The sequence below is a fragment of the Rhinolophus sinicus genome, linkage group LG05 (genome assembly GCF_036562045.2).
Source record: "Rhinolophus sinicus isolate RSC01 linkage group LG05, ASM3656204v1, whole genome shotgun sequence".
NCBI lineage: Eukaryota > Metazoa > Chordata > Mammalia > Chiroptera > Rhinolophidae > Rhinolophus > Rhinolophus sinicus.
Genome location: NC_133755.1, coordinates 80,377,622 through 80,390,532, shown reverse-complemented (window position 1 = coordinate 80,390,532; position 12,911 = coordinate 80,377,622). Strand labels below are relative to the sequence as shown.

Sequence of the window (12,911 nt, the reverse complement as noted above, 5' to 3'; positions counted from 1 at the left end):
GCAAAGACATAAATACAAAATTTGGTAGAAAAATGAGTGATGATTAAGAAGGAGCCTGTGGAGTGAGGGGCTCTGGGCTTCAGCCCCACTAGCGTCAGGGTCACCCCACTTCAGGCTGGAAGCAGGACCTGGGAGACTTCAGAAAGCTCATCAGCTGAAGCAAGAGCTGAGGGACAATGACTGCCAAAGGGGACACGCCCCTCCCTGCTGGTGGCTTTGATCCCTTGATGCCTTTGTCTCCACTGCTTTCCCTCAGAGTCAGTCGGATGGGCAGAGTATACTCAGATCCTCTCTCCCCTCAGTGGATCCAGACACTGTGACACTCTGATGAGAGCTATGGCCTGGCCCCACGCCTGTCCCAGCTAAAATCACTTACCTGCACGCCCATACATATTCATGCAATTTTCAGGTGGTTAGGAGACCCCCAAGACCAAGGGTCTATGGTCCCATCTACACCTTCTGTTAGAGGGAAAAAGGAATTCCTGGGAACAGCAGCTCTCCAGGTGTCCCCTGCCTGCCCCTCCCTCTCAGTGCCAATCCTATTTCCTGTCACTGATGATAATATAGTGTTTTCCAAAACCCCGCTCTCTTCCCAATGGGGGTGAGGGCTCCAGTCCTTGCCACATGGAACTGATGATGAGAGGAAGCAGTGACCCATCTGAATTGAGAAGAGGAAATGGAGGAGTTTGGACATATTTAAGCCATTTTGTTCCTGTGGTTTCACTCCAAAATGTCTGCCTTTATTGGAGGTTTGCTTTGACGTTATAACCAGGATCTCCTGATTCCTCAGAATATGTGATGCCTCCACCAGATACTAGGTCACCTTTGTGCTTGTTTTTAAAACTCCGTACTAAAGAAATTCTAAACATACACAAAAGTAGGGAGAAGAGTACAGTGAAACCTTCACTCAGCTACAAAGATGAATCATATCCCCTCATAATTTATCTGTATCCCCAACCATAACCCACATGCATTATTTTGAGGTAAACCCACACAGTATTTTATTTCATCTATTGGCAGTTTTTTGTAAGATGATCTTTAAAAATGAGAGAGAGAGAAAGGAATGATGAAACTGACAAAATGTTTCCCACTACGATTAACGACGAGGAGACTCTGAGAAGTCTAAGTGTCTGGCTTTACGTTGAATGTTCAGCACATCTTAGACACTCAAAAGCAACCAGTAGCTCTGAGTGGAGAAGCAGAGACGTGTAACATCATTATTTAGTATCTTTTGTCTTTTTTCACAGCAGTATTTGTTGTTTCAGAATTATAACCGGACATTTCTACTCCCAACCTCGCAAAGGAACTTCCAAGCTCAGATGACAGAAAATTCTTGCCCTTGATTTGTACCTTGAGGCCCCACCCTCCCCTTAGACTCTGACTTCCCTGTGGATGGGGCTGGAGGACAAACAGGGACAAGAAAACAGAAAGGCTCGTTTACTATCTACAGGCATATCCTCCGATAACGGGAAAGGCAAACAAGTCTGGAGCCAAGAATAGTGTTCCCTGTTTTCTCTCTTTCAGGAAATATCTCTCAAGCAGACAGAGCAAGAGCTAAAATCAGACACCAGTCATTGTTTTGGTCGTGTGCCTGAATTCCCACATTTCCAGTTTTCCTCATGCCAGGACTAAGCTCCATCACTGTGGATATGACAGGGTGGCAGAAACACAGGCCTCCTTCACCCTGGGTCCAGCTCCTGCAGGACGTCTCTGAGGTTTTCTGAGGTGACCATGTCCTCTCACTTTTGCGCAAATTCCCACTTCTATGTTCAACGTATCTTCTCCACATGCAGACCATATAGTCCAGTAGCTTCCCTGCTGCCTGGTGGAATGTTGGTTTTTCATTTTCTTTATTAGATTCACTGACTATCTTTGTCCTTAACTGATTTCTAAGACATCGGGGTTTCTTCAGGGGAAGCGGCTGATGGGGGCTGCTGGGCAGACAGAATCCTTCTGAGGGTTTTCCTGGAGGCCCCCAGACACTGGTTGACTGCCTCCTCCAGGGACCTAAAAGAAGCATATTCTGTGTTCCTGGAGGGGGCAGACGCTCCCAGCCCCATCTCACACCAGCAGGGGCCTGGCAATTCTCTTAATTTTTATTTTATTTTTTGCATTTCAATAACTTTATTGAAATGTATATCCCTCAGTACCAATACATAATGATAGTTGGTTAGGTTACCTCTGACAACTCAAAATTCACACCAATGTAATAAAAATATTGAACAATATCAGCCTTTTGGGAAAACTGAAAAGTTACCTACAAAACATGGTTTACAGACGTATAAGATCCACCGTGGTTCTTTGGTTCATTTTCCACTGCGTGTTTCCCATAACATGATGTCAAAGTTGGGTGCAGCGATCCTGGGTGGGTGAGGCTCCACATGGCGCTGGGTAACCGTGTCCAACACTTCACACTGTGGGTGTCCTCACATCACTGACTGCACAGCCAACACTTCACACTGTGGATGTCCTCACATCACTGACTGCACAGCCAACACTTCACACTGTGCATGTCCTCACATCACTGACTGCACAGCCAACACTTCACACTGTGGATGTCCTCACATCACTGACTGCACAGCCAACACTTCACACTGTGGATGTCCTCACATCACTGACTGCACAGCCAACACTTCACACTGTGCATGTCCTCACATCAATGTCTGCAAAGCCAACACTTCACACTGTGGATGGCCTCACATCACTGACTGCACAGAGAACACTTCACACTGTGGATGTCCTCACATCACTGACTGCACAGCCAACACTTCACACTGTGGATGTCCTCACATCACTGACTGTACAACCAACACTCACACTGTGGATGTCCTCACATCACTGACTGCACAGAAAACCCTGAACACACCCCAGCAACCCCACGGCTGTGAAGAAGCTTATTCAGTCTTCTTAAGACTGTCTGTCGGCATAGGAGGGGCACTTAGTGAAAGAATATTCTCTTCATTTTAAACACGATTCTCAATGAGAAGCAATGGCCATTTTATCAAAACAGTCATAGCAAAAACTTCTGGAGTGTTAAATCAGCAAGTGTTCATAGTGATGTTTTATTTTGAGTTACTAATATAATAAAAACTAATTTTCTTGGTGAGACTGGATTGAAGCAGATTTTGTACAAAAACTTTTGTTTTTCGTGGATACAAACATCACCTGCTTCCTCGAAAAAATATTAAAAATAACTTAATATGCCACAATTACTAGGTGTGTAGTTTTGCTTTATATAAAATAACCTCAAATTCAAACATATTTCCCATGTAGCAATGAAGCCCACTTCTCTGGATTATCTGTGACTTGCATTACAGGTGCCAAGAAACTGTTTTCACTGCCTAGAATGGTGACCCTCGTTATGCCTTCAAAGTGCGTTTGTGAAATGTTGGTTTTGATGTAAACCTCATTAAAATTTTATTTAACAGTTTACTATTTTCGATACCACCTAAATATACGGACCCAGTATAGAAAGTTGGATCCATGTTAGACATGAAGCTTCCCAGACTTGTCATTAGCATTTCACACGCTCTTGGCTTTTTTCTATGCCTCACAGATGAATTAAAATTTAAGCATAATTCCACTACAGTGTGATGTTAATTAGGGAGTTTTCCCAAATTTGACACCAGTGTTATGTAGTTGTGACGTTTCTGAGACTTCACAGCTTAAATCCATTGTAGCATTATGGAATCCATAGCTCAGGATTGGGGAGAAAGGCTTCAGAGAAGAGAATTTTATTGTTGTAATAATCCAATTCAGGGACTGTTTCAGGAATGGTTGGAAGGTGGGTTATTCTGTAGTAACTATGCTTCAATTGCCATGCAGTACGCCCAGGAACAATCGTTTTCAACATCTGATCATTTGGTTTGGAACACTCGTTTGATGACTATTCAGTTAAACACTTGTACGAGCTCTTGCTGGGAGGTCAAATCCCTGCCATTTATCTTGCAGTGTGTCTGAAGTCATCCTACTACTTCTGTGAACTCCACACACCTCTGTGCTTGGGTCTCCAGTGCAATGACAGACAGTGCAGACACAGACGGCTTTGCGTTAGAAAACACCATCCTGCAGTGGCATGCCTGAGGTTGAGCTCCTAGTCTTTCATGGTTAAGGCTCTTCCTCCTTCCAAATGGCCAGTTCTCTTGAGTGAGTGAGTGAATAACAGAGTGGCAGAGATGGAAAGGCAGTAGTAGCTTTGAATGTCCAACACCTTCTCTATCACGATCTTTTCGATCTTCATTGAAAAGCCTGAAACGTGAACCTAGACCGGCTTATTCGGATCCAGTCAGTTGCCAGTGGGACGTTCCTTTCCTCTTCCATTGATTTTACAGCCAAATAGAGGCAGCTCAGTTCAGCACACCCAAGGGGCTGGGGCTGTACCTTCATTTTGGATGGGAATCTGTCCAGTAAATTCACAGCTAGAGAAAGTGTCTTAGTGTCGAAGCCAAAGAGCTGAGTTAGACCTGGAAGTTCTTTTACTCCCAAGTCCCTTAGCCTTGCAGGCATCCTGAGGTCATTATCACGTGCAGATTCAATTTGTCTCAGGCTGCAGACCTCCCTGGCTGACATTCGCCTCCTGTTCCAATGGGGCATTCAGCTGGTGTGGCAGTTTCCGAGTCAGTTGTTGTCAGTGCCTCTATCATCCTGATCACAAATGCGGCTTCTCAGTGGTAACCACCCTCCCCGGACCTGCTCTCACTCTGTCCCCGATATCAGATCCCAGAAGCATAAGAGGCGAGGGGACTCACAGGCATGAGGGGAGAGGACCAGGGAGGGGCAACTGCCCTGGGTGGGAGTCTCCTCAGTGCCCCCCCCTCAGGTGACACTGCCCTGCTCTGAATCAGCTTGGAGCCAAAGCTCTTAATTTTTGTTGAAGGACCTCACATTTGGCTTCTTTATTGACTCAGGAAACCACAACAGTGGATTTGGACAGATTTCCTCTGCAGTTTAGTCTTTGAAGGGGAATACACCGATTGTTTCCAGATCATTTTCAGACACTAAATTGGATTGAAAAGCCAAATTTTCTAGTTGCTTGTGGTGGACACACAGGAAAATAAATACAGCACCTCCAGGACTTAGGGAGTAGAGATATGTCTTTCTTGAGTGTGTGATTCCTGGGGGTGGTGTTTGACCCTGGATTTTCCAAAGAACTTATCACTGAGCAAGTATTTCCACTTCTTGCAATAAAGTCAGAGAAAACAGAAGCCACCTTGCAAGCAAGCGAACCCAGAGGAGAAGAAGAAATGAGGTGTCCTGGGAGACATCAGAGAGGGCCCTTTCCCTGAGGGGTCCTTATTTTTAGGGTTCTGATAAACAACGTGTTTGGAGTGGTAACCACATCTTTGTGGTTTCAAAGAAAATCATTGAAAATCAAAGAAAATCATTGAAAGGCATTTAGCAGGTGGTTGACACAGAGTAAATGCTGAAAAATCAGAGTTTGATTCAAAGATAGTGATGGTTCCAGCATGATCGAGTCTCCCAAATGTCAACAGGGAGGTGGGCATGGACATTTCCCAAAGACCAAAAAGAAAAGCATCCAGGAGATAAGGTCATGTCACAGCCAGGGACAGTGCAGGGCCCGGTGTGAGCAGGTCACGGGTGTCTCTTCCTGTTCAGACTCCAATGCTGAGCACGCAGGACAGAACGTGGTAGAACTCAGCAAACGTACCGGTCAGCCTGATGAATAAGTGTGGCAGGTGTGAGGGCACAAGGAAGCCCTGTGCCTTCTGTCGGGGCATAAACTGAAAATTGTTGATGTACGTACCCTGCAAAGGTCGGTAGGTGGGTGGATGGATGGATGGATGGATGGATGGATGGATGGATGGATGGATGGATTCACATTGTGTGTGAGTATCTCTACCTCTATGCCTGTCTCTTGGTCCTTTCCCTGTATCTTTCTCGATCCATATCTGTCATTGTTCCTCATAATCACTCCTCCACTTTCATAAGTAAGTAGAGTAAGGAATAATCTTTTACCCGGTTTTATAACGTCTTGCCTGTATATTGTATTAGTGGTTACACCACAGAAACAAAAGGAAAGGAATCTGTGAAAAGCAGCATAAAAGAAACAGAAGCTTCTCATATGGAGACCAAGGCTGTGCTTCACTTGCAGTGTTGAACCAGCTCACAGTAAACAGGGAGTGGGAAAGTGACAGACTAGCTGTGCACTTGCTGATTCAAAAGGAGGGTTGCTTATCCAGATCCCTCTCTGTGTGTCCTTAGTCTCGGCTCTCTAGGTCCAAGCTCTGAGTGGTGGTGTCCTCATGTGGCCACAAGGCTTAGGACAGAAGAGCCAGCTCCCCTTTCTCTTCCTCAGCCAGGACCACCCCAGGGTCTCCTTCTGCTCCCAGCACTTGGACAGGGCTCTGCACAGAAGGGGGTGTCCAGGTCACAGGTCAGGCTCAGGGCCTGTTCAGCTTTTCAAAATCCTGGTTGATACTGACATTTCTTCCCACCACAGAGTGACTCTGGGCTTTATCCCCAGGGCAGAGGCAAGCCTCCAGACCATAATAGCCAGGACTCAACTGTGGGGTTGACCTACCCCAAAATCCCTGGTACCTCAAGACACAGTCCCTCACCTTGCTGGATGGAACCTTGGACTCTTGAATCCCCTCCCTTGTTCCTACAGCTTCTTCTGTGGTGGAGGCCGCTCCTCCCAGGAATCAACCCTGTGAGTCACCAACCAGGAGATTTGGGGATAGGAGCCCTGAGGAGTCAGGTCCTGGAAGGAGGGAGCCTCTGGAGAGTAGGGGAAAGGAAGAGAGAGGAAGGAGCCAGGGAGGAGAGCAAAACAGGAAGGATTTAGTTAGAGGACATGTGCATGTGCATATGTGTATAAGGACAATGTGATATATAATATAATAAGAAATACATATTTGGTCTTCACTCCTGATTCCTGGAACAGAGCTCTTAAAACCCTCATAATTTCCTGAGTGACAGGGATGATAGAGCATCTTGAGTTATAATATTTGGTCTGAGTGCCCGGTTCCTGTCACAAGAGCTTCCAAGACCCTTGGAATCCCTGGAGTGACAAAAGTGGCCCATTGGTGTCCTAATGAGATGACTGGAGGCTGGGTCCCTAGGGTGCTTCTGAATATGGGTTTGTTGTCAGAGGTACTATGTAATTAGAGGGTTGGAACTTTCAGCCCCACCTCCAACATCCAGGGAGGGGACAGGGGCTGGGATTGAGTTGATCACCACTGGCCAATGATTTAATCAATCATACCTATGTAACGGAGGGCCCACAAAACCCTAAACAGTGGGACTCAGAGGTTTCTGGGTTAGTGAGGCATGGAGGTGCTGGGAGGGGTGTGCGCCAGGAGACACCACAGAAGCTCTAAGCCACCCCCTTCCCCGCCCTATGCATGGCTTCTGTTTCCTTGTTCCTGGGCTGTATCCTTTATAATGAAACAGTCAGTAGTACTGAAGTACCTGTCGTGCAGGGTGGCCTGCAGGGCCTCTGGTCCCACTCCCCACATAAGAACGCAAGATATGGTGAAACCAAATAGGAACACCCACGGAGCCATAGGTAGGGAGTCATACCACTATATTCTCTCTAGCGATTGGGCGAGACACACGCAGTAGTAGCCACAGGATCCGCAGTCAGCCATTCACTTCTCTGCCTGCCAACGAACCAACCAATCAAAGCAGCCCCGCAGCTACATCAGTAGCCAATTGGCTAACCGGTTACAGCTGATGGCCAACCAATCACAGCGGATGGTCATCCACTACCCGAGCCAGCACCTCCCCACGAGAGGCCAAGAGCCTGGAAACTGCTCTCTGGCACTCTGTCCCCACAGTGCCTTTGAGTTCTGTGAGCCATTCTAGCAAGTTAGCCAACCTGGAGACAGTTGTCATGGAAACACCTGAATTGCAGCTAAGTCAGAAGTGTGAGTAGCCTAAGGACCCAGTACTGGTGACTCCCATCTGATGTGGGGGGAAGGCAGTCTATGGGACTGAGTGAGCCCCTCACCTGTGGGGTCTGCACTAACCCCTGGTAGTTGGTGTCAGAACCAAATTGAATTGTAGGACATCCAGTTGGTGTCCACAGAGAATTGGAGAATCGCTTGGTGTGGAAAAACCCACCCACGTGGTGTCAGAAGTGAACTGTCAGTGAAAACAGACCTTAGCAGACAGGCGCAAAGGAATTTCTGGGGTGCTGGGGAAGGAGAGCGAATGGCAGGTGCTGAAGGCCCAGTCCTGGATGTTGAGGGACCCACTCCCTGGGTCATGACCTCACAGCCCAGTCAGGGTCCAGCCCTGGGCGGCCTGCGCTCTCAGCCCTCAGCTACTTGGATCACCTCCTTCTCCTTGCTGATGAAGCGGGAGCTGCCTGGCCAGGCCCAGAGGGTGGCGCTGTGGGCGGTGAGGTGGCCCAGCTGCGGGCAGCCAAGGAGGCCATGTTCCTGGAGGTCCCTTGCAGGACTTAGCTTGGGGTCTGCAGATCGTCCGTGCTACGAGCAGCTCAGCGGTGAACTTAGTGCTTCCTGTCTGCGGTTCGCGGCTGGTGGCAGAACTGAGGTTGCTGGCAGCAGGGCTGCCGGGCCTGGGCCAGTCGGCAAGGAACCCACAAGCATACACAGAATCAGGACCCCCAAACCATACACAGGGAAAGTGACCCTTGTCCTTTCAATCCCAGATACAGATCTGAAAGAATTCAGGTCTCCAGTTTCAGTTGATAATATGATAGGTTGGAAAGCGATACAAGATATAGAGAAAAAATAGAAGGAGGCGGGGGAGGGGTGGTTTAGGGGAACAAATGACAATTTGAAATGGGGTGCTCAGGTAGGTAACATTTCAGCAAGTCTTGAAAGAGGTGAGGGGCTGGGCCATGCGGTTAACTGGGGGAAGAGCGGTCCAGAACCAACGTCTGCACGTACCTGGGCTCACACTGGGCCGGCACTAACCCTGCAGGTGGAATGGAGGCCCCTGAAGCCACCACTTCCTGGGAGGGGGTGGGGATCCGGGTCTCTATATCCGTTCACTAGGTCACGGCCTGGGGTTTCTTGGCGTGAAGGAAACTGGGAAAGAAGGGAAGATCCTGAGCTGAGTCCAGCCCCCATCCTGCCCTGAGCTCTTTCTTTCTCAAACCAGTGTCCTCCAGGGTTGTGGTGACCCAACAAGAGGACCCGAGGGCAATCACACGCTGTCTGCCATACTGTGCTTCTCACCTGCCATCAACCCTCTCACCTGGCTGCAGGAAGGGAAGGTGCTGAGCCTGGACTCAGCTCTCAGGGGGACCTAACCTGGGGGTTGGGGACACATCCATGATGGACAGCTAAGAGGGTCCTCCCCAGAGAGGAGCTGAGACACACCTGCCTGGTGGAGCACCTGGGGCTGAAGGGCACTCTCAGCGTGACCTGAGGTGAGGTGTTCTCAGAGCATAGGGGTGAGGGTGAGGGTGGATCTCATCGAGACCCTGCCATGCTCTCTGTCCCTGTGTCTGAGGCCCTTCCCTTTCCCTCTAAAGGGAGATGCGGGAATGTCCTCAGTCACTCTCTGATCCTTACACCTCACTCTCATTCAGAAGTCCTTCAGGCTCTAACTCCTTCATTCCTGCTGCACCTTCTCCCACAGCCCCAGGCTCCGGCCTCTCTCTTCTGCCCTCCAGTGCTAGGAAGGGCTCACTCCCCACTGAGCTCTAGGTGAGAAGCTAGATTATGGCTGAGGTTGGAGGTCCTGGGCCAGGGCTTGGGGAGGGAGAATGGGCCACAAAAAGAAGCTGAAGGTGAGGAGGTGACAGAGGAAGAGGTTTTCCCACCATCATTTTCCTCTGATAGTGTAAGGGAGCCGTCTGTCCCTCAGGCCCAGGGACATGCAAAGAGCAGCAGCAATGTGGACATTTTCTAAGAGAAAGAAAAGTAAAGGGGTTTCTCCCTGTTTGCTTATTCCTTTTACCTTGCTGCCCAATGTTGTGGTATAAGTTACATTGAGATTTTTTTTCACCAAATTCTAGATCCTGAGATTTCTTTCTTAAATCTAGAGTCTTTCTAAAAAGCCTTCAAATAGAAGGGAATAATAGCAAGGATATCCTAATGCCTGAACATTTCAAACCAATGATTCAAGAAATAGGTCAAAATATTCATGGAGAAATAACCATCAACATTTGACTATTAAAAACCACACTAAATAAAGTATGATGTGGTCTTGAAGTCAAAATAATGTGTTTAAACAGGTTTTTACTTTGAAGTAATTCCAAACTTAGAGAAAACTTGCAGGTAAAGTAGAAAAGAATCCTCACTATCCTAACGTTTTGCCACATTTGCTGTATACATAATGATTCGAGAGTAAGTTGCAGATATCACTGCCCTTTTACTCCTCAATATATCAGTCTGTTTCCTAAGAACAAGGATATTTTCTTTTATAATGAGACTACAATAATCAAAACCAGGAAAATTAACATTGACTCAATATTACTGTCACTATCTAAATTCTTCAAATTGTCACAATAATATTATTCATAGGTATTTTTTTTTTCCAGTTCAGGATCTAATCTAGGAACATGCATTGGATTCACTTGTCATGTATCTTTAGTCTTCTTCGATTTGGAACCATTTTTCATATTTCATTTCTCTTTAATGACCTTGGTATTTTTGTAGGTGACTGACCATTTATTTTATAGGAAGTCCTTCAACTTGGGTTTATTCAATGCTCTTATGGTTCGAATCAAGTTGTGCATTTTTGGCAGGAACATTGCAGCTGTGATGTTGTATCCTTCTCACAACATCATATCAGGAGACACATGAGGTCAGTTTGGCCCGTTGTGGGTGATGTTAATTTTGATCACTTAGCTAAAGCAGTGTCTGCCAGGTATTTTCACTATACAGTTACTGTTTTCCATTATAATTGACAAGGAACTTGAGGGGAGATTCTTTGAAACTATGTAACTATCTTACTCTTCAACAAACTTTCACTCACTGGTTTTAGCAATCCTTGATGATTCCTGTCTGTACCAATTATTACTACAGTTGCAAAATAATGATTTTTCAAACTCTATTCTTTCTTTCCCATTTATTAGTTGGCATTCGACAGTAAAGAACAACTTTCCCTTTTCTCTTTGCCCCCAATTATTTATTTATGTGTCCATTTAATATCAGTATGGGTGAATGGATTTTAACTTAACATAATGATTTATAATAAAAGGATTAGTTTTAAACTTTTATTCCATCACTTAATTGTTAAACTTGGACAGGTCACTGAACCTCTATGTGCCCAGTGCCCTCAAGTGTAAAAGAGAAAAGGAAAAGCAATTTTGTAGCATTCTTCTGAGGTCACCTGTGACAGATTCTCAGAGATTTGTGGGATGATATCCAAACAATCACACATATGTGCAACTGGAATCCCAGAAGGAAAGGAAAGAGAGAACAGGACAAATAAAGACTTGCAGAGAGGTAGGCCCAAACGTTTCCAAAATTTGGTAACAGCCATGAATTTTTAGACTCAAGAAATTTGGGGGACTCCAAGCAAGATATATATAAATAAAACCACACCAATGAAATCTGACAAAAAACAAAGATAAACAGAAACTCTTGAGACCAATGAGAGAAAAAAGACACACTACGTACATAAGAAAAATTATAAGAATGACCAGTAAGTATGTTTCTAATTTATCATCAGAAACAATGGACATCAGAAGACAATGGAACAACATTTTTAAAAAGTGCTGTGAGAAAATAAACTGTTAAATCAGAATTCTACAGCAGTAAAAATACTCTTTAGAAAAAAAAGGAAAAATATTTTCCGATAAAATAAAACTCAGAAAGCTTGTTTCAAACAGAAAACAACAACAATAACAACAAAGACATTAAACACATTTCCTCTGGGAAAAGAAATACCAGATGGGAACTTAAGTCTTCAGGAGGGAATGCATAGCAGTGGAAATCATAAATATGTGGGGGGTGGGGATAGGATAAGGAAAGGCTCTTTTTTCTGCTCATAGTTTCCTTAAAATATAAATAAACAGCACTGCCCACCACCTTGACCTAATTGACATTACAGAACATTACAGCAACCCAGGAACAACATACATACATACATACATATATATATATATATATATATATATATATATATATATATATTTTTTTTTTTTTTTTTTAAGTGCTTTTGTACATGCACTAAGATCATATGCTGAGACATAAAACAAGTAATAGTAAATTTCAAAAGATTGAAATCATATGTACTTTGGCCAAAACTAATTTTCTTATAAATAAGTAACAAGATATCAGGAGAATAAAACCAATATTTAGAAATAAAAAACAAACAAACAACCTTCTAAATAATCCATGGATCAAAGATAACACTGGAAATTAGAAAGATTTCAACTGAATGATAATGAAAAAGTATCTTTCAAAAATTATAGGATGCTATTCCAAGACTTTCCACACAAAAGACAGTGTGGAATTGGCCAAAGGGTAGAAACATGATCAATACAACAGAATGAAGTGACCAGAAATGGACCTATGCAAATACCATGAGCTGGTTTTGAATGCAGGTGCTCAGGTAATCCAATGATGAAGGGATAGTCTTTTTAACAAACTGTCCTGGGACAGTTGGACATCTGTATGCAAAAAATAAAAAATAAAGTAAATCTAAATGGTATCTTATATCACATAAAGGATTAACTCAGAATGGATCACAGGTACTACAGGTGACATGCAAAGCCATAAAACTTCTAAAAGAACAGTAAGGAGAAAATCTGACCTCTGGTTTGGTGATAAGTTTTTAGATAATACAGCAAAAGCCCAATCCATTAAAAAAAAATCACATGTCAGACTTTATCAAAATTAAAAACTCTTACTCTACAAAACACACTGGTAAGAGAAAGAGAGACCAGCCACTTGAAGAAATGTTTGGAAGTCACACATATGATAAAGGACTTACAGCCAAAATAAATAAAGAAAATTGAAGCT

The 12,911-nt window shown here is 44.8% G+C and overlaps 1 pseudogene; it reads right to left on the bottom strand.

Moving 5' to 3' along the window:
• Nucleotides 1–3,682: 3,682 nt before the first annotated feature.
• Nucleotides 3,683–4,240, bottom strand: LOC109439081 (cyclin-G1; annotated as a pseudogene).
• Between the last annotated feature and the right edge of the window lie 8,671 nt (nt 4,241–12,911).